Raw genomic sequence first — 27835 nt, forward strand, 5'->3', positions numbered from 1 at the left:
GCAGGACCACCTCAGCCTGGCTAAAAGCATCTTGCCAGATCTGCGCAGCGGGTACTGAACGTCCTGAGTGCCACGGCAGCACCATGGACCTGGGAGCACTCAGAGTTTGACAGGCTGGGCCCAAAGCTCGTGATTACACGGACCAGCATTGCTCCCTGCATCCCACCCCACACCTGCACAGTGCTGAGAGCCATGCAGAGGGCTTGGCATCCAGGGGACCCCGTGCCCTGCAATTCGCAGTCCTGCCAGCGCTGCCCGGGCAGACCATCAACAGCTGATTCTGCAACAAGAGGGTCAGTGGAAAAACCGTGACAGAACAGCTAGGAGCATGCCCCCCGATAAGCTAGCAAGAGTTGGATGTAGTCTTCGCATGTTTTATTGCCAGGGATCAGAAGACAGCAAGGGCTTTAAATCTGCCTCTTCTCTCCGAGTCATGGTAAGCTGTTTTTCTGGGTGCATAATTGCCCACAAACTCTGACGGAATGTAATGGCTGGGAGTACTAGCATATCTTCTGCTCTCAGCACCATGCATGATTATTTTTTGCATCCTTGCTGGAAAGAACAGAGCAGACTGTACTCCAGGACTTTGTCACCTTAGGACATATGATAAACATTCACATGTGTCACACTCAGACTTACGCCAGCCTATTAGCAGTGCAGGAATAGTAAAGGCAGCAAGAGATGAGCTGCATTTCCACAACCCTCCAGCTGTCAGAAGCACAGACTGACAGAAATAAAGCTGCACAGGGGAGACAGGGCCAAACCAGAAATAATCCATCATGTGCCATGGTTCCCAGATTCCTCAGGATCTTTTCCGAGGAATCTGATGTCAGGCGTTGAACATGTCAGTACGACTTGCACTTTGGTGATTTTCCATCTGCGGCTGCTGTTTCTGATATTACACGCAGGGTTACCACTGACACGTATCACTTCACGAACAGCTGGAGGAGCAGTGGCCAACCTTCTTTTGCATACTGAAAGTCTTGGGCAGCCAAAGCTCACAAGACACACCATGAATTCTGCAAGCCTGGGAATACACCACACAGGCAAGGATAGCAGCTCCACTGGGGTCTCGCTGCTCTAACACGTGTTGGCACTGGGCTGTGCATGCAGCGACAGCAAATTCAGCCCCCTCCTGGTTTACTTCCAGATAGATCTGAAGTCCCCAGAGCCCCACAGGCCCCACTGCTGGTTATGGGGCACAGCAAGTGCATGAGAAGTTATACTCAAGAGGCAGCTGTGGTCCAGAGCCACACAACTACCTTATGAGATAGCAAGGGATTAGTGAGGACAGTGAAGAAAGCAGCCAGAAAGGCAGCTCTGTAGCTCCATAGACCAAGTGCAAAACATCTGGGCCGTTTGTGTAGGGAAGAGTTGCTCAGAGTTTTCAATACCTAGTCTGACCAGCAAAATTATAACCCTTGGAGAGAGAATTAGCAGAATGTCCAACAGATAGGACATCCATCACGCTAGACACATTCAATAACGTGGCAATCACAGTCATGCATGGACTGACCCTGCTCCTCCTCTCCATCTCTCTCTGTCCCCAGCCTCCCTGCATGGTAGCAAATTCTCCTGGAAGCAAATTCTCCCAATTTTGGGGAGCAACAACAACTAAAACTAACACAGGTTCCTCCATCAGTATACAGCAGAGACAACACTTCTCTTCTGCCCCAAACGTGGTCATTGGTCTTGTCCTGCTCCTTCATTCTAAGGCAGATTCCTGCAGAACCACCATGGCACTGTCTGGGGCTGCCAGTCCTGGCCAGGTGTAGAAAATGGGAAGGAACTTGGAGCACACCCCTGCCCTGCTGACACCAGTCAACCAAATAGTGCCACAGAAACTGAACTCGGGATCACTTAATCCAAGCATGTGCATTTCTCCATCGCTCTCGCACTCACTCTTCATCACCATTTCTATCTATTCATAACCACGTTAGACATTTATACTAGTTACAAGGAGAAGAGGATCCACGTGAAGGAGGTGGTTAAAAGTTAACTGAGTTGCTACAGATAAGATTATTTTGGAAAGCAGCATGTCGTCAGGAAATAATAGTGCTAATGATGAGCCAGCTTCATCTTGTTTCTGTTTGTTGTAATCGCTGGAGCTGCAAAGCCACAAGCAGTAGAGATGCAAAGATGCAACTCTTCCATGTTCGAAGTAAATAGCAAAGTCAGCTGAGTAGCCACTGAACAATACACTAAAACAAGAAGTTAAAAGGTACCCAACAAATGCCAACTGGCAGAGGAAAACACAGTCACATCTCTCAGCCACGTGTCCCAGCTGAACTTTCTGTTCCCTTCTGTCATTTAATCCCAGCTTTTCCCAAGTAATCAAAGGGTGCTTCAAAGGAGACTGCCCACCAGAGTGCCCAGAAGCTGCACAGTGCTCCTGTTCTGAATTCAATACCTCCTGAGCTACTGCCTTTCCTATCATCAAAAGGGTCTTATGGGCATATTTTAGGTGCTAAGCAATCCTCTGCAGCATTTATTTACAGCAACGGCAAAGTTCACTGCTTCCAGTTCTTGCCTTTATCCTTTATCTAGGGAACTTTTTTTTCTTTTTTTAATGTTCTTCTCTGATTTCAGTGGTTTTCCTTCCCCTGCCCACTCTGCTACTGATGTTTAATGAACTTCTGCGAAATCATGCCACCCTACTCTGTTGCTTTTTCCCATTTCCAGGTCAAGCTACTTTCCTACCATTCTCCTCCTCCCCCCAGGCCTTATATGCTTCTTTTCTGTGTTCTCGTTCACTTGTTGCAAGCCAGTCCCTTTAACCCACCAGATTCAATGGGCAGATTCCTGCACGGGGCTGTCCTCAGATCTCTCCCTGCTCAAGTGCACTGCCTGTTCTCACCAAGAGAATTAGGTCATCTGATAGCCAGGGTACAGAACAAATACTACAGCAACAGCTCTTACAGCAGCACAGAACCATGGGCTGCTCAGCAATCCAGTTTAGCATGACCCGGTTTTGAGTCACTAACTATAACACCAGAGCTCTGAAAAGTAGGGGATGGCTTAAAAAAGGAAAAAAAGCCCGCACATATACAAAGCTCTATGCAAGGCTATATGGCTGCAGTGCTCACGCAGCTAAAGAGAAGAGCAAACAGGGCATTTGTGAAGAATAACATGCAAAGTTGCAACTGCTGGCACTGACTTCAAGCCATAATGCTGCTGTGTGCCACCTGAGATCAGGCACACCTTGCAATATGACAACAAAAATACAATTGCTCTAGATTGGGGTAGCCAAGTCACGGTATGTGGATCACCAGTGGCTTGTACGGCCCAGTTCCATCACTGTCAGCTACTTGCGGTCACTGGTGCCAAAAGAAAAACGTTTGTGGAAGCCTGAACCAGAGCAGTACAAATTGGTGCAGACTAACCATAGGTGCCACACTGCTCAGCCAGCAGGAGGAGGTTTCTGCAAGGTAAAAGTGTCCCATGTTTAAGAGAGTTATCTCATCAGTGCCTCACCTGCTAGCAGAATGAAGGTGACAGTAGGGCCATGACTACAGCAGGACCACTCTTATGGAGGTTATTCAGCTTTTTCTGATACAGTTGTCACACTTCTGACCATAAGAACCGCAGTTTTCTCTGGGCCCTGCAGCAGAAAGCTGCCACTCTCCCTGCCTCGATACCTCTCCCCTAGCAGTGCTGTGCAAGAGCAGTGGTCAGCCCTCCCCATCTTCCATTTACTGTCCCCTGTACCACAAGCCAGCAGAGATGGTCACAGAAGCACAGCCTTCTAGTAAAAGTAAATAGTAGCAGGCTACTCTATCTACAGGTGGTTTTGCAAACAATTCTTTCACCTCACAAGAAACCCAAACATCCTCTGAATCAGCCCAACTTACTGCTGCTATTCCCAGCTCTGACAAAGGAGCTGAGGTTCATGTTTCTGATCAAGTCAAACACCAACTTGATTTTTCATAGTGACTCACTTGGACCAAGCAGGGGATCCCAGAGGAGAATCCAAGCATGGAGATCCCATAACACCAACATCCTTCCTTTTTTTTTTTTTCTTTTTTTATAAAGCATTTTTATTTAACTTTCTCCTGCCCAAACCTTTCTCCTTTTAAATAAAACTTTTCAGCAGCCTAATTGCAAAACCAACTCCTTTCTCCGTCTCTTACAGGGCCCTTTTGAAAATCTTGGACTTGCCAACATTAGGGATTAGACTGTACATGGCTGTCCTAGCACAGAACAGAGAGAACATCATGTAATTTCCATTTTTCTCCCGGTTGTGCTCTTTCAAAGCCCCACACTACTTATGGTTTCCACGCCACATATTCTTCTGTCCGTTGCCATGGCGCAGCCACTGGTTTGTCATTAATATTGTGGGTAACTTCAGATCCTTGACCTCAGGGCTTTCAGAGCTTTTCATGGTGTATTTTCCTCTTGATTGAATTGCTCTGCATTCCCAAGCACAGCTAAAACAAAAATAAAACACTGCTGCTTTTGAATGGAGAAAATTCATTTCACGAAGACAGGCTAGAAAAGGCTGGAGACCCATTGAAGAACAGCAGATTAAAAGGAAAACAGCCATTCTCTGCAGACGTAGTGACCATGGCACGGATTTAGATTTACCTACAGCATCTGAATCAAGCCATGGTCCATGCATGAACACAGTATCTGGTACAGTTCTGACTCTAATTTAAATGTCACTCCGCTACCAGAGGACCTCAAATTATTTTATAAACTCTCATCTGTGAATTTTCCCAACAGTTTTGAGAAGCGTGGTGTTACTGTTCACAGACTGCAGATGGGAAGACTGAGGTACAGAGATGGTAAGTTACCCCACAGCTAAACCACAGATGTAGCTCACAGCTTTCCACGCGTTTGTCCTACCTTGATTTGGGTTCTTGCCTTAGAGGGCACCAGGGGTATTTCCACATCTAGAGGTACGTTATTTGTACAACACATCTGTGCAAATGCTTTTATGTCCATGATTTTTATTCAGGGGGATTATTACCAAGATGTCAGTTGGTAAATGAAATGCTATCTGTCATTCTCTATGTTTAAACCTTGGATTTACTGAGAGCAGAAATTCATCTTCACTAATTTTAACGCTAGTGATAATTCTTATTTCAGAAAGCAGTCCATTTCTGAAGTCTCTTAGAAATCAATTGGTTCACATGTACCAGACTGACTCTGTAGTATCCCTGCTCAACAGAATTACAATTTTTGGTGGTGGGTTGTTTGTTTTTTTTTTTGTGGACTGAAGAAAAGTAACAGCCATTACCATGGAAAACACGGTTATTGTTACACCGACGGTCAATTCCCAAAGCTAAACTACCCTTCAAAACCTCAAAACCAGGTTTTAAGAACTGCATATACTTAAAGATGTTGCTTCCATACGAGCTTTTCTTGCTAAATGAATTTCCAGAGACATGAATTTGAATTAAAAAGGCCTAAGCCATCACATTTCTGAGGATCAAACCTTGCTGCCCAGTCTGGTATATTAGTATCATTTGGTGAGGGGTCATTCTGGATATAAAAACCCCAAGGGAACAGCATCAGTCATTTTCCTTCTTTTTACAAATAATACCTTACAAAAAAGGGAAAAAATGATCTATCAAAAGGTAAAAATGTATCTACTAACTATTTTGGGAAGAGGCTTTGGAAGTTGCAAACAAAACGCCTGAACCTACACGTGACAGTCACTGCACACATCAGGCAGGCAGTTCTGTCCGCATACACACACTTAAAATGCCTAATAGCAGGACTGAGGATGACAAGAACCACTTGATTATTTCTCAATCAATACAAACCCCTGTCTGGAAAAACAAAGAGCATCAAACAGACAGTAAGATGCAAAGCCTAAGTACTTTTCAGCTGACGCTGGCAGACAAAAGAATAAAAGTAGCATGAATGTACATCCTTCCTCCGCAGATCTGGGGCCTGTTCGAGCTCCTGTTGCTAGTGAAGTGATTGTAGGATCGCTCTCAATTCAATTGTGCCTTCCCTAGCCCCTCCAACCAGAGCCAAGAAAGCCCTGTGCTGAGGAAGGAGTGTAGCCATACCATGCAGACTTTCAGGACAAAACCCTCTCCCTGCTGCGGACACGTCCCTCTTGCCAAAGGCTGAGAGTAAAGCCAATCCCACAACTTCTTCCCAGCAGAATAAGGACCCCCTTTACGATTTGCTCAGTCAAGAGGACACTCCAGCTGGCTTTGCTCCCTCGAGAGGCCTTTGCTTCTGTAAATCTGCTTTGCTAGGCCAGCTACATCAGAGCCGCTCTTTTACTACTGCAGAGAGGGCAAGTTTGCTGTACGATCCCCCAGGCAGCCCATTTGAAAGCCCTTCATTGGGAAGGCCAGTCACATCCCACTTCAGACAAAACGCTGCCTGACAAACAGCCTTGTTCCTCAGATCCCCAGCTGGAAAAAGGGAAAAAAAAAGTGCTGGTGAAATCCCATAGCTCCTCAGGGAAAAGCATTTCTGTGTGCGAGCATGCTATATGGCTTATAGAAAGGCCGTACCTGTTTATTGTCATAAAAAATATATAGGAGCACAACAAAAATAAGGGAAAATGCCAGATATCCCTTCCTGGGTTAAATCTTTTGAGATGCTGAATGCTACCACCTCCTTATGGATAAGGCACTGAGAACCCTAAGATCATAATTCAGTTTTCCTCGTGTTGTCACCCCACACACCCATTCACAACGCTGTCTGTGGATCTGGGTACCATCCTACTGCTTCCCTATATCTGAGTTCCTTTTCAACCCATTTATGAAGAGAACAATGCTGCTAGTAGGATCTCTGTCTGTGTATTGTAAAAAGCCATATCTGTTCCTCTGCAGTGTATCATGCTGGATTAGCCTGATATTTTCTGCTGTAACTCAGACTCAAAGGATCTGTACTATGCTTAAAAAGAGTATACCTACTACTTCAGTATACCTACTGAAACCAGGTTGCCTGGTCTTTTCCAGGCCCAAATCCACCCCAGAGCACAGCCGGAGCGATCATGAAGCACACAGGGGCTTTCTCCAGTACTCGAGCTGTGTCAGCATACAGAACAGGGACCTGACACCACCAAGTCCAACTGAGAACAGGCCTGGACCGAAACCTTCCTTTACTGTACTGACACACCTCAGCAGCTTCATTGTCTGCTTTTCAACAAACTGACCCAATTACAAGGGATGAATGGAACTGATAGCATCACACGGAACAGTCACTGCAGTTGCCAGTTCACGCCTTCAAGAAGCTGTTCTTCTATCCAGGGTTATGTGCGGCCCTTAAATATAAACAAATGTGAACCTAACATGTATTTCATTTCCACATTGCACACAGTTCTGCTACCACCTCTGCACCAGAGGGGTCAGGATTCAGCACGGACATATAATCTCCTTATCATAGAGGAAAGAGATTAATGAGCTTTGGAACACAATTTTTCACTTGGAAGCATTTCATTAGGCAAGCTTTCTCCCACATGGAGAACATGATGCTAGAATGGAAATAGCTTAACCCATTTTATAAATTGGCATGAGTCAAGGTAAACAGCAGGTGCGGAACAGATTCCAGTCGCGGTGTTTCATGCTTCACTTACTGGATGATGATATAATTTTACCACCGTTGATTAACTAATTTTGTTAGCATCTACAGTAGTCATCTATCAGTGCCTTGAGGTCTGCAATTATTTCTCTACCAAAGCTATGACCTATTTATACATCATCCAATTATCTAAAATAGTGACAATAAAAACGACACCTGGTAGTTAGGCTGCAACACTGAAAGTCAAGAAATGGGAGTTCTGTCCCGGCTCTCTTACTCACTTGCTCTTTGACTGTGGACAATTCACTCAGGACATAGTTTCCTCATATCCACTACCTGGGGGAGTCCTGTTTCAGACATCTGACATCAAAAGAAAACACAGAAAAGCCTTCAGTACCTCCAAAGGATCCCTTAAATGCAACAGAGTCCTAACATTCAAACACGTAACAAGTCTAAATATTTAATCAGATACCACAAACCTCACACACCAGCTGATTCCTGCTGGATGTTTCCCCAAAAGGAGGCCTCAAACACATGCATTCCAGATCCCCCTCTCCTGATCCATCATCCTATGCATGAAAAGCACTCTGATAACCACCCTGCTACATTGTCTATGCAGAGTCAACAGGAGAGGCCATAGCTTTGCAGTGCTTGGGGTTGGGGCCCCATAACAGCCCCCCAAAACCCATGCTCAGATGCATCTGTATGGTGAAGAATGCCACGACGTGCTGCTACCTCACAGCATGGGGAAAAAGAGCTCCGCAAAATGAGGACAATCAGTATGTGTGGCCACCTACCCCAGATTCAGCAAGATCTAGTGAATATAGATTTTAGCCCCTTTACAAAAAGAGCTGCACAACTCTCCACTCTTAACACTCTTCCCTAATGTAACAGAGCAGACGCAATGTTTTTACAGGTTGTTTTTAATCCTGCAGCCTGGTTAAAAGGATACACTGTTCCACGAGCAGCTATGTGCCCTGGACAGCCGGTTAAAAGCACAACTTTGTGCTGCAGCAGGAACAAGGTGGATCCTTTATACAGTGGCACCTACCCACGGTATAACGTTCAAGCATGCAAAATGAAACCAGCTGAGTTCTGCACAAAGCTTTTGTGTGCGTCTGATGGGCTCTGAGAATCTTTTGTCACAACTCAAAGTGCTGTCCCCAGAGAGGAACAATTTTTTCCTTTCCCTCAACTCTGTTTTATGGTTTTCTTCTAATTTTACAACACAGCCTGTGACAGCTGTGGTCACGGTGTGTCTGGGTTGAATAAAGCCGGGGGACCCTTTGCCAAGCCTCTGCGCACTGTGCTGAGCTTAATGAAATGTGTCAGCTCCACTGTGAATCGTGCATTCATGGAAGTGAATGAATCTGAATTTTCAAGGAAAACTTACGGGATACAAAACTGCACACAGCAAACCCCAGGGGCAGGGGTGGGAAGATGGGGGGAATCCCAGTGAAACACGCAGCAGCTCTCCTAACAGCAAAATAGATCCATATAGATGGGATTCAATCAATCAGTTTGAGGAATAATTTAAAATGATCAGTCACCTCTGAGGCTCAGGGGAGAACGAGTACAGTTCAATGGCTGAGTTAAATGCCAGGTGCCAGCAGACTAGGTTACAGTGCAGCTCTGTCACATACACCCAACAAACCCAATAAAATTGCATCATTTTCGCACCTTTCTCTCCCAGTCATATAACAGGAATAAAATAACAAAAAAAAAAATGCTTCCTTCTGGCTCAGTTTGGTTCTCCTCTCTTGTCTATAGAGGTTATCTGCCCAGGAGAACACTGACTATTCCTGAGCAGAGCGGCCCATCAGTACAAAAGTATCCCCATCCTACCTGGTACTTGACGCTTTTATCACACGTGGGACAGATTAGCCAATCTATATGGCTCCTCCACATGGTGAACGTCCTAAGGTACACAAAGCAAAGTGCACATTAAAAAAGAAAGACCTTGTTTTTTTCCTCCCTCCCACACTGCAGAACAAAGAGAACCTTAATGAACGTGAAAAATGCAATTTTAACAAAAAGATTTTCAAGATGTTTAAGATTTTCCTGCATCATGTCAATTTGCGAAACTCACAGTCACATTGCACTTCCCCTTTTCTTGCTAGAAGTCAGCCAGTCAGTAAATAAATTAATGTCATGATTCCATTGGACACCAGGAAATGTGAGTGTTCATCATCCTTGAAAATCATGCGGCATATGCTCTGGGAATTTTTGTGACATATGAGAGCCACAGGAGGAATGGGTACATTTTTACCCAAATTGCAATAAAGAAATTGCTCTTCTTTTTCCTAGTGTTCCCAGTTACCCATCAGCTGAACTGCACTGAATCTAGACCTGGCTGTATCACCCCTGAGCACTCTGCTACAAACTAGGGAAAATTACAACAGGGCATCTGATGTTTGTGGTTGGGCCCCACTGCAGTTTGCTGTCAAAGTCGATCTGACATCTCTGTATCAGACAAGAAGCCATCTGACCTCGTCACATGAGTTTAACCGGGAAAACAGCAAACAACACTTGCACAAACATTGTAAAACAGGAGAATGGATGCCAAAATGTGGATGTCCTATGGGGTAAGGGTTAACAGTCAAATACTTTTAACAAAGTCCCAGATGTGTGAGCATTGCTGTCAGTTTTCTACCTCTCACCAGCAATTTTTACTTCAGATGTGCTTCACTAAGGAATTAAGCCTTAAAATATCCTTACAAGATAAAAAGAGGTTATTATTCTCTTCTATATTAAGGAAAATGGGAGGTTAAATGACTCCTGCAAACCTTACACCTGTGTTGGGACCAGAAATAAAACCCCAGCTATCTTTCCTCCACTCCTTGGCTTTAGCCCAAGATGACATTTTCCCACCTCCTAACACCAGCCCTGCAGAAATATGCTGGAGAAGAAAATCTTCCCCTGCAACCAAGAGCCCCAGGGGCTGGAAACATGGCTCTGAGCTGTGCCAACCTGCCACATGCACTAACTGCCAAAAAGAGTGACAGCCATTTGAGAAGCCCACTTTCGAACGTGGCCCAGCACCCACCACCCCGTCTCCAGCTGCTTCCTTTTTGCCCCTGAACCAGCAGCACCATCCTCCTTGACCCTGAACTCCTTCTTCTCCACATCTGTTGCTTGCAAATCTTCCTGTCACCACCTCCTTTTTTAAACACTAAGTCCTTGACCGCATCTCCATTCCTTCAGGCCACGACTGCTTCTTGCCATAGAGGATGGGGAAGTCCCCTATTCATGGATCCTCCCCAGCTGCCCATGGCACCGACCTCTCCAGTGCAATTCCCCAGCTTCTTGCCCCATGCAGAAGGTGGAGATGAGGGCTAGCCCCATCTTGGTCAGAGCAGGCACGTAGCTTCAGCTGCATCAGGAACCGGAGACCCCACAAGCTGTAGGATAGAATCTAGTGCAGTGCTGGCAGGATCCAGGTCCCCCAGCCCCCTGATTTCTCTGATCCAAGACAAGCTTGCCTGCAATATCTTATCTATACCCCACTGTTTCCAGGATCAGTTCAAAAGAACCTTCTGGATTTTCTACTCATCTCTCTCATCCCTCCCCGTTTCCAGTTCCTCTGTCATAATGTAAATGCACTCCTGGTGCAAGACCCTTCTGTTGTCCAGAAAGTCACAAGGTCTTCCTCTCATCTTCTGCTAACGAGTTTGTGAATATTCAAATGTATTCTATGTAGTTTTAACCAAAGTTTTATGTAATTACCAAAATCTATTCTCCTCCATGTTATACAGTGAAATGGTTGGGGTCAAGATTTATTGTAGGCCACTGCAGCGTGCTCTTTGCTGAGCCTAATGAAAGCAGGGTTTACCCAAGAGGAGGGATCTATCTCAGTGTCCTGCATCTCAGCAACAGCAATAGTTTTAACTCATGTGCTTGTAGACAAACCAACATATTCAGTTCTAATAACCTGTGCAAGAAATAAATTTTTCAAACAAAGTCTCATCTCACCTTTCTTCAGCTTTTCTGGCTGGAAGGGGCTAAGTGAGGTTACAGAGCTCTGAATCCCACATCTTGTTCTGGAAGTGCCCATAATGATGGTTGGGTTCTGAACATGTAGAAGTGTTTTTAATTACTAAGGGGAAAAAAATGAAGTCAAAGCAGAGACAGCTGCCAGAGCTTCCACAGGACTGACTACATTCACAAATCTTGTAATCTTTTTATGTTCATTATGAGAATGCTACAAAAAAAGGGCAATCACATCTTGGCCAACAAATTAAATACTTATTCAGAGATTAATTCACATCATCTGTACTCCATTAGATGTTCTCTTTTGCCAGGGAATATAATGCAATATTTGCAGGGGGAATAGTTGCTTTTATTGCCAAGAGCTTGCGATTTACTGGCTCTTGCAGCATTGACATGGGAGTCACAGGGCTATGGGCACAGCTAGAGCAGATAATGGAGCAACATACAGTATGAGACATACGGAGCAAATCTGCTTCATTCTGGTGTTAAAAGGTAATGATTATGACTCTGCAATGCAGCCAAGTGACAAGGGGGAAACAAATCCATAAACCAATAAAAGTATATCCTTGTATCATGAAGGGAACAATTTGTTGCTGCTGGGTTTGGGTCTTTCTTTTTCCCCAGTCTACAAATACATTGAGATTTCATTTCAAGATCAGAAGATAAAGCTGAGGGAAGTATAACTTCTAACTTTGGTGTGTCTAACCTAAAACATCATAACACGGCAACCTTTCCAAGAATAAATGCATAACATGGCTAAAGGCAGATCCCCAGAATCATTTTTTTAAAAAAGCTTCCCTAATCAATTTGTGATTCTTCTTGGAATACACAGTGCCAGAAAGCAGTTCTACTATCCTGCCTATTCTTACATTTGCTAAATATTAAGATATTACCTTTTGTTTTTTGAGCAGAACCTCAAAATGGAAGATCACTTTGGGATAAAATGCTAGGTATAGACAATAAGCTAGAACACATTATTTATAGTAAGTACCCAAATATACCATCAAATATGATGGACTAAATTCTCATGCTTCCCTGGATAGACCTGTTTATGTGGACTTGGAAGTTAACACTACTTTGAGAAGGAAGTTGGACCAGAAACCTCCAGAGGTCTCCTCCACCCATAGTTACTCTATGAGTCTATGAAAATGGTACACATCTGCTCCTTTCTCCATATGTGTCAGGCACAAAGTACTGTAAGGTAGGAAGCCCTGTGGTATCAGTAACACATGAACCAGGTGCAGAGTGTTTTGTTGATAGTGAAGGACAATGCTATTGAGGTTGCATTGTTTGGATGAAGTCCCAAGGCTTTAGGGACAGGCTATCTATCCACTGATCTGTTCTGCAGCTCTGGCTCCTCATGGCCTTAGTACCAAAAGCTGTGGCTACAATAATCCAGTTCTGGTAAAAAAACCTCTTGGCCTCCTCAAACTTCTGCAAATTATTTAGGAAAAATGGGGTTGCGTCCACATTTTATCACCCCCAAGTTTTCCAACCTAGAGATGAAGACAGAAAAAGCAAGGTGACCATTACAGGTATCCAACACATTCCCACACACCTCTTTTCTCCTTTGCTGATGTGGAAGAAGTCCCCTTTCCCATTTTACCATCTTCAGGGTCATCCAACAGGCAAGGTGGGCCTGAGGAGCCTGCAGATGTAGTATCTGCCTTCATTTGCCTGCTACTCTTTGCCCACAGCCCCAAAGGCCAGCAGTGTACTACCCACCTTTAGGGACTTTACAGGTCCTTATATATTGCATTAGATGAGTGCGCATACAAGAGTGAGATTCATGAAAACCACCATGCTCGGTTCAGAATTCCTTACGTTAGCTCATAGGAAATGATAATTACTTAGTTTTTGCCCCTTTGGGGCTGTTAATGCTGAATTTAAATAGCTACAAGGAAAATTACACAACACATAGGTATTCGCATCTTTTACTGGATTTAGCTCCCAATCCTTTTTTTGTGCCAAACACTACAGGAGACAACATTGCAATAAATACCGCAAAATAGTGGTTAATTATCCAAACCCCATCTTTTTTTTTTTTTTCCACCCAAAATGCTCAGAGAGGTAAGTCTAAACACTGACAGCATCGAACTCACAAAAAAAGCAAACAGGGCACAACTGAGAGAACGGGCAGAAAATTCCAGCTGACAGGTTGGTACACTGTACCCCAGGTCTAGGTAGATGGTCTTGCTAGTGGAACATGCAGTCCCTTCCAGATGTTCCCAGCTATTTCCAACGCTGTATCCATGGCCATTTTAAACCACCAAAGAGCAGAACTAATGGAAAGTTTGTTTGTTTCCTGCAGGATAGTGGTTGGCTATACGTGATCTGGGCTACCTAGTCAGCCTTTTAAATACAAAATAAATAGTTTCTTCCCAAAGTAGTTTTGCAGAAAATGTTGCTTTCTGCTAGATACAGGGAGAATTAATACCTTCTCCCCACTACAGACTGCTTTGCTTGTTTCTCCCACTGGCCTCTCAGAAGTAAAAGAGGGAAATGCAACTGCTCTGTTTAATGAGCTGCTATTACTCCTATTTTTATTATGATGCCCAATAAATATTAAATTTTTATTTTCCTGAGCTCTTTCCTTCAGGAAATGTCAGCCAAACATAACCCAGCAAAAGCTAGCTTTGTGTTTGCCTTGGCTTCTGGGACTCACCATGGTCCCAGAACAAGGACAGGATGAAATACTGGGGCACACCACCTGGCTTCAAAATCAGGCACTGTCTAGAGCTAGCTTGCACATACTGGGAGCCAAACCTGTATTCTGGGCTTTGCCAAGTCTGGCACTTTTCTGTCATTTTCCCAAGCCTGTGGTAGCCATATCAATACAGAGATTTGAGAAAAGTCTGAGCACATCCAAGGCATTATGCGAATATCCCCTCTTGTGCTCTGCTGCAATACATGTATTGAAATAACCTCTTAAAAACTGCATTGTTAAGGCTTTACAAATGTCATCATTTCTGAATTATCAAGCAAATGCCAACAATTTTCCTGCCTTAATATATATAACATAACCCACTAACAATGTCTAGTTGTCAGGCGATGTCAAGAAGAGGGTGTCATGCCTGGTTTGTGAAAAACAACTTGGACACCACGCTCTCTGGTTTTGGCTCATGTACTGTAAATATGAGGACACCCTTCATACTTCTTCAGATGTGCCCCTGATGGAATGGGTTCATACTATAAATCACTCCAACTTAATTACATGTTTTTCTTTTCTGCATTAAAGATTCCAGAACATGATTCATCCTCTCATCGCTATATTTTGACATGAATGCAACTCCTCCACAAACAATGGGAGTCACACCAAATTGGGGTACTAAAACAGGCTCTTAGACAACACTGTTTTTACTTAGTCCATCCTCTAAGCAACTTCTACTTTCACTGAGAAGTCCGTGCTGAATTACAAAATTATTCCATTCATTCCAAAAAAAGTGTTATAGAAAACTAGGGCCACGTGCACTGTCCCATCACAAATGCCAGCCCCACGCCAGCACCGTGTCCCCCTGATGGATTGCGTCCACTGACAAGTGCCAACAACTGGACAAGACAAGCAGTTTTCCATCGAAAACCAAGTTAACTCTTTCCTTTCTAGAGAGTTCTTAGTTTTGACACTGACGAGAATTAGTATCTGGATACCTCATATGTGCTTTTTTCTGTAGACTGAGCACCTTTGGAGGACTACAGCTCCCAGCACACTAAAATCTTCTCTCTCACACAGGTGAGTTTTGGCCTTGATGTGCTGTGGGATAAAGTTCTATTCTTTGTTGTCAGTGAGCATATGGTCTTGCACTGATTCTGTCAGTAAACAAGTACTCTTTAAAAGCTTGAAGAGCTACCTGATTTTCTTTACTTTTTGACAGAATTCGCTGCTGCAGGAGTTAAAATTCACATGCTTGTTGTAGACCCTCCACTAATGCAAGTGAGAGAATCACTGCAACGCCTCTGCCAGAGCATTTCTCCTGCTCCAATACCTTGGTGTACTGGCAATTAACTCAGGTTAGCTGTCTTCTGCTCAGGAAGCTTGTAAGATTATTGGCATAAAGGACTGTGTGCTGTTCTGCTGCCCTACTGATGTTGTACTTAGGGAAGCAGTATGATGTTTATTTGTGGAACTCAAAATTCAAGTGTGGATTCCTTGAGACTGTACAAACCCACACATAAAACCAAGCAAACTTCGAACCGGGCACAAATGCTTTCCTAGCCCAAGATTTTCTGTCGTGAATGCAATCTGTAAATGAGGAGGGTTATAAAAAATGTGTCCCCAGCCAGCTTGCTCAAGGGACAAAGAAAACAAAGACTTGATCTTGTGCGCTTGGTTTTCCAATATCTGTTGTTAAAGCAACCCATTCCTACAAATGCCGTGGCTGTTAAAGTCAGGATATATTCATTACACCCACAATTTCCAGGATATACAAGCATAATCTGCTAACCCTCGCTTATCCCTAACTTAATCAAGGTAACAAAATAGATACTGATATGATAACAAAATGGACGTGATTGCACACACTGCCTTTTCCAAGGGACTCAGCAGTTTCTTGGCCCCATCACTCAACTGCTCTATGGGCAGCCCCTTTTCTGAGCTGCTTTCTGAAGACTGTTTCACTACTTTACCTATTCTTCTTGCAGCTCTCTGAAAGGCACTCAGATCTGTGCACTTCAAGAAATCTAACTCGGGTCAGGGCTTGAGGGTCTTATTTGGATCTTTCTGAGTGCATGGCCCAGTGTCTATGTACATTATAGCACTAGACCAAAAAGCTTTTGGTTTAGTGACTCCTTCCTAGGGAAAAGATCTCCAATCTTGTGACACCAGACTACTTTTACCATATACCATTTTTAAAAGCAGTAATGTTTTAGTTGGCACAATACTGACATGAAACACACCGGGACTTTGGAAGGAAAATGTAGGGGGAGAAAAGAAGAGAGGAAAAACAAATCTCATTCCTTTAACATGTTACCTCACAAGCAGTCAGCTTTCTGTAGCTGCTCAGGACCCTGGCACACTGGGAGCTGTTCTAGGGGAGAGAAGCGGATGCTGAGACCTGCATGCAAAGTGCAGTCCCATCACGCAGCAATGCTGTTCATCATCCACATTCCCCTCCCATACACTTGGTAACACGCACAGACGCTCAAGTTTATTGGACTTAATCAGTGCATTTCTGTTCCTTACACACATGCTACCATCACCAGAGACCTTTGGCAGCAGCTGAAGCTCGAATACAAAAAAGTACTGATAATCCTGGGCTCTGCAGTTTTTTTCTTGAACAGCTTTGACAAGACTTGTTGAACAGGCAAGAGTCCTGAAACTTTCAAGATGAAAGCAGAAATACAAGAGTAACTGCCAACTTCATTAACACCTCTACCACCGTGACCAGAAATACTTCTCCAGAGAAATGCGGACAGGAGACTAAATATGTAAGTGAAAGACATTGTTCCTGAACTGTACTCCCAGCTCTGCCACTGACTTGCTCAGGGATTTTTTGGGATATTAAACTGCTGGTTACAATACTTTCCCTGCTGGTAAGTGAACCAAAGGATAGTGAATTCCTGGGCAAGGCAAAGTTGATATGATCTTTCATACATTTCTGAGGCAAGCACTGTATTTGTGTAAAACATTCAATATGCTAAGCATACATTCATATCTGCCTTCATTTTTGCTAGTGTTGGCAACTCTGCTATTTATTTCATATGAGAAGCTTCGCATTCCCTTTTTACACATGCAACAAAGTACACTACACATCATGGGAAGCTGCTCCTAACAAATGTCTGTAAACTCACCTCATTCTTGCTTCAAATTCTTAACCACAGCTCTGTCATGATAACCCCCCTAAAACATAACGATGACCAGGCAAGCTAAAATCTTGCTGTATTATGCAATACCAGCTAGCCTGCACTACACATGTGACAGGGAGACGTCTGATCCAGGGTTGCACCGCATTCACATGAGCTGGCATGTTCCTCTGTCACTATATAAGATGATGTGGAGAAAGTAACCTAGGTCCAAGTAAGCAGAGAGCATATTTGAAACAAACCAGAGGAAAAGGTTTTCCACATGGGTTTGAAACAAGCCAGAGGAAAGGTTTCCACGCAACAAACTGAAGGCTTACGACCACATGATAAGAGCTTAAATGGGTATTAAACATATTCAGACGAGTCACAATCTATGAAATCTCCATCTCAGGAGATGGTTAACCTGCAGGTCAGCATTGCTCCAGGGACAGGACCACTCAACACATGCCCTGCTCCTGATCTCTTTCTTTCAGCCTTCCTTGCCAGTTGCTGTCAACCAGGACGCCAGGCTAGATAAATCTTTGCTATTATCCAGCAGAATATTCCTTACAGTTTTGGGTGCATTAGCAAGATCTGCTTTATTATACAATAATATAGCACAGTATTGTGTTATGTTGCTTCTAGCACTGTGGCAGCCTTCATGGAGCTGGGTGTCCCTGTACACCACCTCGTTACAGCCCTGTGTTTCTTGTCGCCGCTTACCTCTCTGAAGCATTTTACTTACTGTGCATGGTATACAAAGTGGGATGCTTGCTTGGTCCTGTGTTTACTGAATGTGCATGCTGTATAAATATTAGGCACAGGAGATACTAAGGTAAGCTGTCAGAAAGCCGCCCGTGGAGGGAAAACATGGGAGGACCTGACCTCCAGCCCCCTCGATCCATCACACAAGGTTGCTGATATGATAAACACCGTAAATAGAAATGACTTGTTCTGAGCAATAGCTGTTAAACCAATAAACGGCGAAAACTTCGGAGAAAAAACCACCGTTTTTCCTCATTTATCAAACAAGACTCTGTATCTTTTTTTTTTTTCTCCCCCTTTTTAAACAAGTTCAGTTTGTGAAGATTGAAGAAAAACAAGACGTCCTTTCAAATCCCTCCTCTGGATCAAACCTCATTAGGTTTTGATGTCAATGGTGCATAGAAGGCTGACTGCTGCCAGCAGAAGTATTTGGCAGCCGGGCTGTTACATAATACAATCCTGTCTTTCACAGAAGAGAGATCTCTGTGCTGCTAAATGTGCTAAAATTTAACCCACTGCTTTGCTCCATCCAGCCAAAACAGCTCTGTGCATTTTCCATAGTACTAACCAATGGTTATAAAAAAAAAAAAAAATCAACTTTCTGCTTGAAAAATAAAATACCCGAAATACTAAAAACGCATATAGATATTTATTTAAGGAAGTACACATTTCCCTTTCCGCACCTCTGACCAAAATCTACTCTGAGAAGGGAGATGTTTGTCCCAGAAAGCAAGAGTAGTATTTAAAAAAAAAAAAAAAAAACACACTTGTACAACTCTCAGAAAAAAATTATGCTAAAGAAAAGAAACAAAGTGTGTTGTTACCCTCGAACTGTGTCACTGCTTCATGGAAATGTTTGGACTCAAAACTCTGGAAATGTAAAATGTTTTCCAAGGTTGTTTACAGTAAGCTTGAATTTTCAGCTCCCATGAGTAGGAAGAAAGTGTTTAAACTTCAAAATTTTTTTCCAGAATGGCTTTTTAGCTGTGCCTGTTTATCCCTTGATGCTAAAAGAAAACAAAAATACAGCTTTGAGTGGTGTAGATCAGGGGCACTTCTGGTCCCACTCCTAGTTTTCATTAACATTTGTCAACAAACTGACCCAGCAATTTACCGTGCCAGATGCTGACAGGTGATATTCCCACTGAACCCAAGTTTTAAAAACCCAACTATCTTCTCTAAGCCCCCACATAAAACCTCCCAGCCACCCCTGGACCAGCCCCAGTAAATATCTTGTGTTCAGCTAATGAACACCCTCCAGTGACATTGATATTAGCACATCTTGGAAAGAGAAATTCCAATTACGGGTCTGACTGAAACTGGAAGAAAGGCCCTCAGGATTTACCCCAACAGAAACCAAATGGAAAGGGCTCAGGAGGCACAGCTGTCCCCAGTCAGCTCATAGTCACCAGCAACGATCACCCAGTAAGCCTCTCAGAGCTGGAGAAATACTTTGGGGATGCAAATCCATATTCAAGCACAGAGTTAAGGGGAACTGGGGGGTACATCAGAGGGATAGGGTGTGCACCCAACTCCACACCAAAGATATCTCGCATGGTGCTACCAGCCACCTCTCTATTCCCTGGCTAACATCAGGCAGACAAAATCCTTCCCCAAAAAGCCTCAGAGTCGGCTGTTGCTGCAAGCAGAGGTTAGTGTTACAGGTATCTCCTTACAGAGCATGGACACAGACAGCTATAGACATGCTACACATAGTGCATGCCAGAAACAACCATACCCCCTGTCCTGGGTTCCTACTACAGCGTAGCACGCTTTATTTAACTGACCGTGATGGAGGGAAGGTACTCACCAAGGCAGCTAAGGGCAACAGCTATCCATTCACCCCTCTGAAAGGAAAGTCAGAAGACAGCAATTTATATACTTGGCACTGTCCGCTGAAGGAGCCTCTCCACTCAGAAGACCAGAGATCAGCACACCTGAGTCTTAGGGCTCCAGTTCACCTCTGAAGGCAACCCTACCCCAAATGGCCCCCACTTGGCCAACAGGACAAGCAAGGCACCATCTCCCAGCGGATGCTGGTCACGGTGGCCTGCGGCACTGCAGTGCTCCCATAGAGTCCAGAAAGCTTCTCAGTATGGTCTGAAGATCATTCCTTGGTGCTCCTCCAAACCCCAATTGAGCACATTATGTTTTCAATTGAGCTGCGTGTTTCACGGGTGGCTGCTTTATTTATTGTACACAGGGAGGAGTGCACGAGGAGAGAAAGTAGGTGGGAAGAGTTATGCAGTTTTAGGAAAACTTAGTTTACTTAGGAATTTATCTTTTGATTCCCCAAATCAGGAATTAATTAGCCCACATTGCTCTCTTTGTTTAGATGTTGCACATTACGCTTTGCTAGGCAAATAAGGGCCTAGAGCAAGCACTGTATAAACAAGCATTTGTTAATTGCGACTTGCAGCATGACAGAAAACCTGGGGATATAACCAGCTCAGAAGAGAGACAGACCAGTCCCGAGCTTGTGAACGGGCATTACACACGCATATACCCTGATCCCCACCACCATGGTCCCCAAGCGGCAAATCCTACAGTGCCAACACGGCCTCCCCCGACAGGAGGCTTTGGGGAGAGGGCAGGCCCTGGGAGCCCGAACCCTGGCGCCTTCTGCCGCCTGCCCGATGCCTCCGAGAGATGACAGCAGAAACCTGGCTGCCACCGCCTGCTGTCACAGCCAGCGAGTTCAGAGGTTTCTCTTGGCTCGCTGGCCTGCTTGCGTAAGCAGGGCGAGGTGGTGTGGGGAGCACGAAGGATGAGAGGCCAGATCCTGCAGCGCTAGGGGGCGTGGAGCGGAGCTTAGCTGGGTTTTACTGGGTGTGAACAGCATGATCAGCAATTTGAAGTCACTACGGGTGCTAGGATAGGCACAAACAGGGACTATATGGAGAGAGCTGGGGTCAGCCTCTGTGGGCAAGGACATGCAGAAAGCTTGATCCAACGACCCCCGTGCTAGTTCCCTTCCTGCTTTGCTCAAAATCAGCACCATTCTCCCTCATCTTCAACATTTTACATTGGTTTAAAGGCAGACTCCTTGCATAGGCCCCCATGGGGGCATCATAGGTATTCTGAAAAAAAACTAATTTCAATGTCATCTGTATTTGGTTCCTTACGGTCACAGGCAGGAATCAAACTGCCTTTTCTTTTTCTTTAACATGTAGGCATTTGAGTAGATTGAGAGAAAGTGTGCTTGCTCACACAAGGGACACCGGTCTCCTATGACATGTCTGTCTTTCAGAAACCACACTGCCTGCCACAATTCAGCACTTTTCTGCTGAAACCACAATCTCTATCATCATTTTATTATTACAACAACAGCTCATGCTCACTGTTTATAATGATAGGCACTGAACTGTAATCTTAAAATCGTCCCTTGATACAAATAATCCAGCAGAAGTATAATTGCATATTATTCATGCTTGGATACTATTAAGCTTCCATTATCAGACTAAATCTTCATGACTACACATCTAAAAAGGGAATTAATTCAATTCTACACAATATTTTCTTATGGAGACTCTACAACCTACGTGTACCACACAAGGTTAAAGCATGCTAAAGATTATTCCAAAGTCTTTGGTGTCTAAATTGCTTAAAAATCACTGGATGAAGTGCTTAAGCCTCACTGAAATCTAATGTGTTTCCAAAGATTTTTTTTCCCTTAATATCTCCCATTTTCCCTGTGGAAAATTCTTCCTCAGAGTTTTTCTTCCTCCTACTGTGTTGTGACTGGCAACAACATCCAGGCTTAATATAAGAAGTCTTCCTATCACCTCCTTCGAAAGCTATTCAATTCTGTAAGAAACTGCAGCTTTCACAAATAGACAGGCAATTTATCATACTGTACATAATGTCCAGAGTCCCTGGGCCAAAGCAAGCAGTATGGTGGGGAGAACAGCCTCGGCACCCTGTCCTCCAAGAACCTGTTGCGCACTGTGCAGCTATGGAGTGCAACCACTACATACTGGTGTAGCCTACCGACGTGCCAGGCCCGAACTTCAAGCTATGCCAAGTAAAACTCTGATCCACTTTTGAAAATCTGTGACCACACAACAGGGCCCTTCTCATGTAAAGCACTGTTTGCTGGCTGAACTCATCAACATCTAAAACCTCTGGTCCACCAACGAAGTCCTCGCTTAGCCACAAACCAGAAAAGATGGCTTGAGTTGCATTTAAAAACCATGAAACGTCTTCGGGACTCACATGGCAACTTGGCTTCCTTCCCATCTGCAATCACACATGAGGTTAAACTCAACAGATTTATTTACGCCCTCTGAATTCACTGTGATTTGGGTTTTGTTGAACCCATCAACCTACAGACACATTAGCTGAGCATAAAGGTACCGTATAAGCAACATACTGTTATTATTGGCTGGTATTGTGTTTCCAGGTAAAGAACTAGAGAGCAATGACTTGACAAAAGCATTTTTAAAATAGTCTATCGTATCATCCAAATACTTCAGAAGCACTTGAATTAACCACTAATTCATTCATTGCATCCTCAAATTTGGATTCCTTTTCTAGACATATTGCCTTATAATTATATATGCTCTTCTTCTTTCCAGATGGCATGTTCAACCATGTCCACACTAAAAACAGATAATCAAATATTAATTCATATCTCAGAAAGTCTGCCCTGAGAGATGGCCTTTGGCTCTGTCAGTTCCTTCAAAAATAAGAAATCAGGCTTTTGGCTAGTCCACAGGGATGGTAAGGCTACTAGTTTCTTGCCCCTCAGGGCAAGGAAACCTTCACAAATTTTCTCCCCCCCTTCCCCCCCCAAAGAAAATCTGACTTAATTCTAATTTTGTGGGAAAAAAAAATCACAGAAAAATGAAGCTTAGTATTCAGGGCTTCAGACCGGAGGCAGATTCAAACTGTGCAGAGACAGACATTGCTACATAAATCCTAGGTGGAAAGACTGGTAAAACACTCACTTTGACAAACATAGCAGGGATCAAAACAAGATCTTTAGAGCTTAAATCACTAGCCACTATAAATCAATTTGGAAGTCCAGTTTCTTTGAGCTGGGCCTGTAACAGTCTGCCTCTAGAGACTGAGCAGAGGAAGCTACGCTGTACGCCCAATAGATGATGTTCTCCCCATGGCCTGAACCAAGGACCGAAGCAGTGCCAGGACATGGCCTCTCCATCCATGTAGAGAACTCCCCACTCCACCCTCAAAGACAAAAACATCTCTCTGAAATGATTAGTGCTAAAAATAAATTCAAAATTAAATTAAATTAAAAAAAGGTTACCAGATTGGGACATTTTGTGCTACAATACTACCTAACTACTTTTTTCCATTTTTTCTTTTTCTTCCACCGCCCCCAAACTTCATTTGGCAAAGCAGCCCATTTCCTAACATGGACCAGGCACCCTGGGTTACTTTAGAGAAGATGTAAACAAGCCAAGTTTTTCAGAATTGCAAATTAGCTACTGAACACGTACATGTAGCATTTGCAGAACAATTTCCCAACACGTACATTTGTACTAAGAGTCTTAATGTCCCTATGGCGTAGAGTGATTTATAACTGAGGCACGTGTGACAGATTCGTGTTACCCATCCAAAGAGGCTGTGGTATACGCCATACATCAATTCTCAGGCTTGTTTTCTTTTCATTTTCTTTATTAAAGAAATAAAGAAAATGAATCAGGGAATTAAGAAATTCAGCTTGCCAACCTCCCAGATTTTTTCACAGTGGTTTAAATAAATCAAATTGAGATTATAGAGGGCCAAGACCAAGCATAACTATTGCATTAAGGAACACTGTTCTGAATCCGCAGTGACTAACAGGATAGCCTTGTGTCTCGACTCTTTTCTTTGAACTCAAGCTATGCATCAGAAGGCTTCAAGAAATCAGCACAAATAGAGAATTGTCTTCCTGAAAATATATAAAGTACCAACTTTTTTTTTTCTTTTTTTTTTTTTTTTAAACATAACAGTTGGGCATTTACAGCTTTGCAAAGACACCACAGTGAGCCAGACTGACTCTGGCCATTACATGGGACAGGCATGTCTTTAAAAAAAAAAAAAAAGAAAAAAAAGAGGATGCAAGGAGATGGCACAAAGACAATCTCAATCCCTCTTGCAAGTTCTGCTTGGGAACATAACCCCAGGGCTCTGCCTACATGGCACATTCATAATCAACTCACACACATGTACATCCAAGCACTGCATGGTCTCACCAAGGGGAAGCCAGATTTAAACACTCCTGAGTTTTGGGATGGTCTGGGTGAAAAAACACATGGCCCAGGTCCAGTTCTCACCGCAGCCAAATGCCCAACTCTGATCTCATTGAAAACAACGGCAAAACTCCCGGAGAACAATCTGGCTCAGAACTGGCCAACTGTCTATCATTTTTCTCACTATATAAGCTCTTATTCCTATTATTATACCTGACTACATGCTCCAAATTGTGGTTTCTTTTCCCACCCTGATCTCACTTGAATGATGTCAGACAGGGATAGGGAGACAAATACAGAAATGCAGTAAATGCCAAAGCTGGAACCAGCAACTCCAAGAAATAATATAATAAGTACATAGAGTGCCAAGGCTGGATACAGCAGCCGAGGAAAAAGGGAAATGTAAAACTTTCTTGGCAAGGGCACATGGATTCATCCAGCTGAAAGAGGCACATTCCAGCCCATACCATTGTAAGCAATAATCTATGTCTCCCTTGAGAAAATACAGATGTTTGTAATTTTTTTGATTTTTTTAACTGCTCATATGAAATAACCTTGTTGTCTTGAAAAATTCCTCTAGGACTTGGTATTGCAAATGTTACTTCTGTACAAACTGTAAACTGCTGACTCAAACCAAACATACAAACAAAATTGCATTCAGGACAATTTTGAAATGCATTCTAATAATAAAAATGTACTTGAAGATTAACTGAGGCTAATTAATTAAAAACACATTCACAATAGAAAAGATGTTATTAATAAAGAAACTGCAACCATCTTTCCTTGCCCATAACAGTGTCTTCCTCTTTTGCATCATCTATTTCAGAATTTTCTTTGCAGAAATGATACCCATGAAAACTGAAATAATATTCTAACCCTTTTATTTCAGCTGAGCTAATACTGAAGTAACTTCATTGTCCTTTAATCAGATGTTGCTGATTTACAGGAGTGTAAGTGGTTGAAGAGTACAGTCATCACATTCTTAGCGAGGCTTACTGAATTTGGCACCAAGTCTCCCGCTGGCAACTCCTATGATCTGGGGCAAAAAATATTTTAACTGAAAAGGACTGATTCTTCTCTGCTTTCCACTATACACCTACATCTGCATACGGTACCTGTCAGGAGCAGCCCTTCAGATTTTAACATCTTGTTGATGTGAACAGCTGTGTGTTCTTGAGCACACTGGTGAAAAAAGTTCATTGTGCAAACACATTTTATAACAGTGAAGACTGAAAATTTGTGTGCTTTCTCTGCGTTAACCAGGTCTCTGTTTTGATTGTTCTCTCCACCCCCATTTTCTTTTTCTTCCTTTGGCTTACAAGCGCCATAGATTCAACCTCCTGGCTGAAAGTCAGCCTTTACTTTTTCATCTAGGGAAGATGACGAATTGGAGAATTTAAAATACCTCTTCACAGAACGGCCCAAGAGCACAAGAGTCACCACTCAATCTGTCAGCCTCAGAATTCAACCCCAAGCAGTCACTGGGGAGATCTGTCAAATCTGCAGCTGCTGTTATCCTGATGTTGTTGAATACTGCCAATTTACATTAGCAGAGAATCTGGCCCAAAATTTGAAGTAAGTCCAGGATAGACCTAAATGGGCTTATTTGTTTAGTTAGCACATTTAAAGAAGGGCAAGCCTTTGAGTCCTTGGAGATGGTAGATGCCTCCTCAAGATTAGATCATGAACATCAAGAACATGTCAACTTCTGTATGGACATGGATACCGACACTAATAGCACACACTCCCACTGAGTAGTACATGCATCCTCTTCCATAAGCATTGACAACAGCTACAAATGAATTCTAGTCCTTTCTTTGAATGAGCCCTAAATGGGCTGAGGTGGCAGGTAATTCTCCAGGTAGCTTGTAGATGCTTTGCATTGTATTCCCTTTTATGTATTTCATATATGCTGCACTTGCAATACATCTCTCTTCACCTATAGGGCAGACCAGGAGGACGCAGGTGAACAGAGAAATGGTCTTCCTCCTAATGCCCTTCGTTATCTTGCTACCTCAAGCAAATTTTAATGTTTCATCTTTTCTACTTGAACACTTCTCTGACGAACCCCCAGTGATCTCCTTAGCAAACAACTCTATTTTTTAATTGATCACAGAATCAATATGCTTTTCCAAATTTCTCATTTAAATGTACCTGTGCTTAATTTCAGGATTTAAGTCTTTTCATGCATCACCTGTCTACCTCTGACACCTCCTCCTCCTAGCTTGTTTTTTTTTTTTTCCCCCAAACTCTCAATTATTCATACTATGGTCTCACCCCTAAGTCACATAGGAAATTGAAAGTGGCCATTTAAGATACACTATAAAAACAGGACCACTCCTTCCTGCTAAGAGGAGACATGGTTTTATTGTTTCCCAGGCTCTGCTGTGTCAGCAGCTCGAACTGGCAATTATAAAAATGAAGTTGCCAATGTTGGTAAAAAGTCACTTTCTTATAAGTGCCTAATTATCTACCAGTAGGTCTGGGCCCAGTCCTCAGCGCCCATTCCACACATGGGTATTAGCTGTGACAAGTGGAAATTTTCTTATGTCATATTTAAACAGTCTTGTGAATAGAAATGGAGAACAAGTTTGAAAACACAAGGAAAGCAAAAAACTCCGATGCAAACTTTTTGTGTTGCCAGAATTCATCCCCTTCAATTCGTTGCACTCCCTAGATCATCCATTACATCTAACAGACTCACTTTTCACATAAACTGCATGTCCCACTGGTGTAAGCCCCATCAACACATCCTCAGCACAGCCATTTTTCTTCTTAAAATTAGGATATATTTAAGAATAGAAGAGATGCAGCTGCTATATTTTGGGTGTATATCCTCGTCCTCCTCTTTGGCCCAACACTGATCTATACCCTGAGCCTCATACCTGGAAAGCAAACACCACCCCTGTCAATTGAGTTCCAGATGCAAGCAGATGACTGGCCCAGTGGTACACAGTTTTTGAAGTATTACAGCCTTGAGGTCCCAAGCTTCAAAATTCTGTGTTTCCAGGACATCACTCACACAATGATTCTAACTTTGAGTGCACTTCTGGGCCCAAACCTCCTCTAACCACCTCCTTCTGAAGTCCAACTCCCCACAGAATGGCAAGGAAATTCTTACCTCTCCTTCCCAGCCTATTTCTCTGCAGTGTCTTACACATGCCTTTCTGACCTCCTCACACTTGTAAGCCCTAAGATGTTCCATTTTACTGGAGTAGATCTTCAGGGCAAGGCAAGAAAACTAAGGATGAGAAAGTGAACAGACATTTCTGAAATCAGTAACTTTTACCCGTGAAGCATGCAGATATAGCTTTGCCAGCCAGAGCAGCAAACACCTCTCTGGTGGACCCCAGCAGAGCCTTCTCCACATCCTTCATGGGTTTAACACTTTCAGACCATGAGTCAATAAAAGTTATATATTTAAAAAAAAGCAATTATTAAGGTATATAGGGAACCACTGGTAATAGTCACTGGTAATAGTCAGTGCACAGTAATGTAAACTATATTTGAATAAATTGGATAAATTCAGGTAAAGTAACAATGGCTTCTCAGTGCACTGGGAACTCAGATGTTTAACAAACAGGGGCTGTTCTCTATCATGAGTAACTGGCTGG

The 27835-nt window shown here is 43.3% G+C and overlaps 1 protein-coding gene across 2 annotated transcripts in view; it reads right to left on the bottom strand.

Annotated features, from left to right (window-relative positions):
- The window catches only part of SLC41A3 (solute carrier family 41 member 3), a 120741-nt gene that overhangs the window by 46121 nt on the left and 46785 nt on the right, over positions 1–27835 (bottom strand). Inside the window, exon 1 of one of the 2 annotated variants that reach the window (XM_040569159.1) lies at positions 18849–18863. The exons of the other annotated variant lie outside the window; for it this stretch is intronic. The gene's annotated coding sequence lies outside the window, so the exon portion shown is untranslated. Of the gene's footprint in view, positions 1–18848; positions 18864–27835 lie in introns of those variants that run through there. 2 annotated transcript variants of the gene reach the window in all.

The sequence above is a fragment of the Cygnus olor genome, chromosome 10, assembly GCF_009769625.2.
Source record: "Cygnus olor isolate bCygOlo1 chromosome 10, bCygOlo1.pri.v2, whole genome shotgun sequence".
Lineage (NCBI taxonomy): Eukaryota > Metazoa > Chordata > Aves > Anseriformes > Anatidae > Cygnus > Cygnus olor.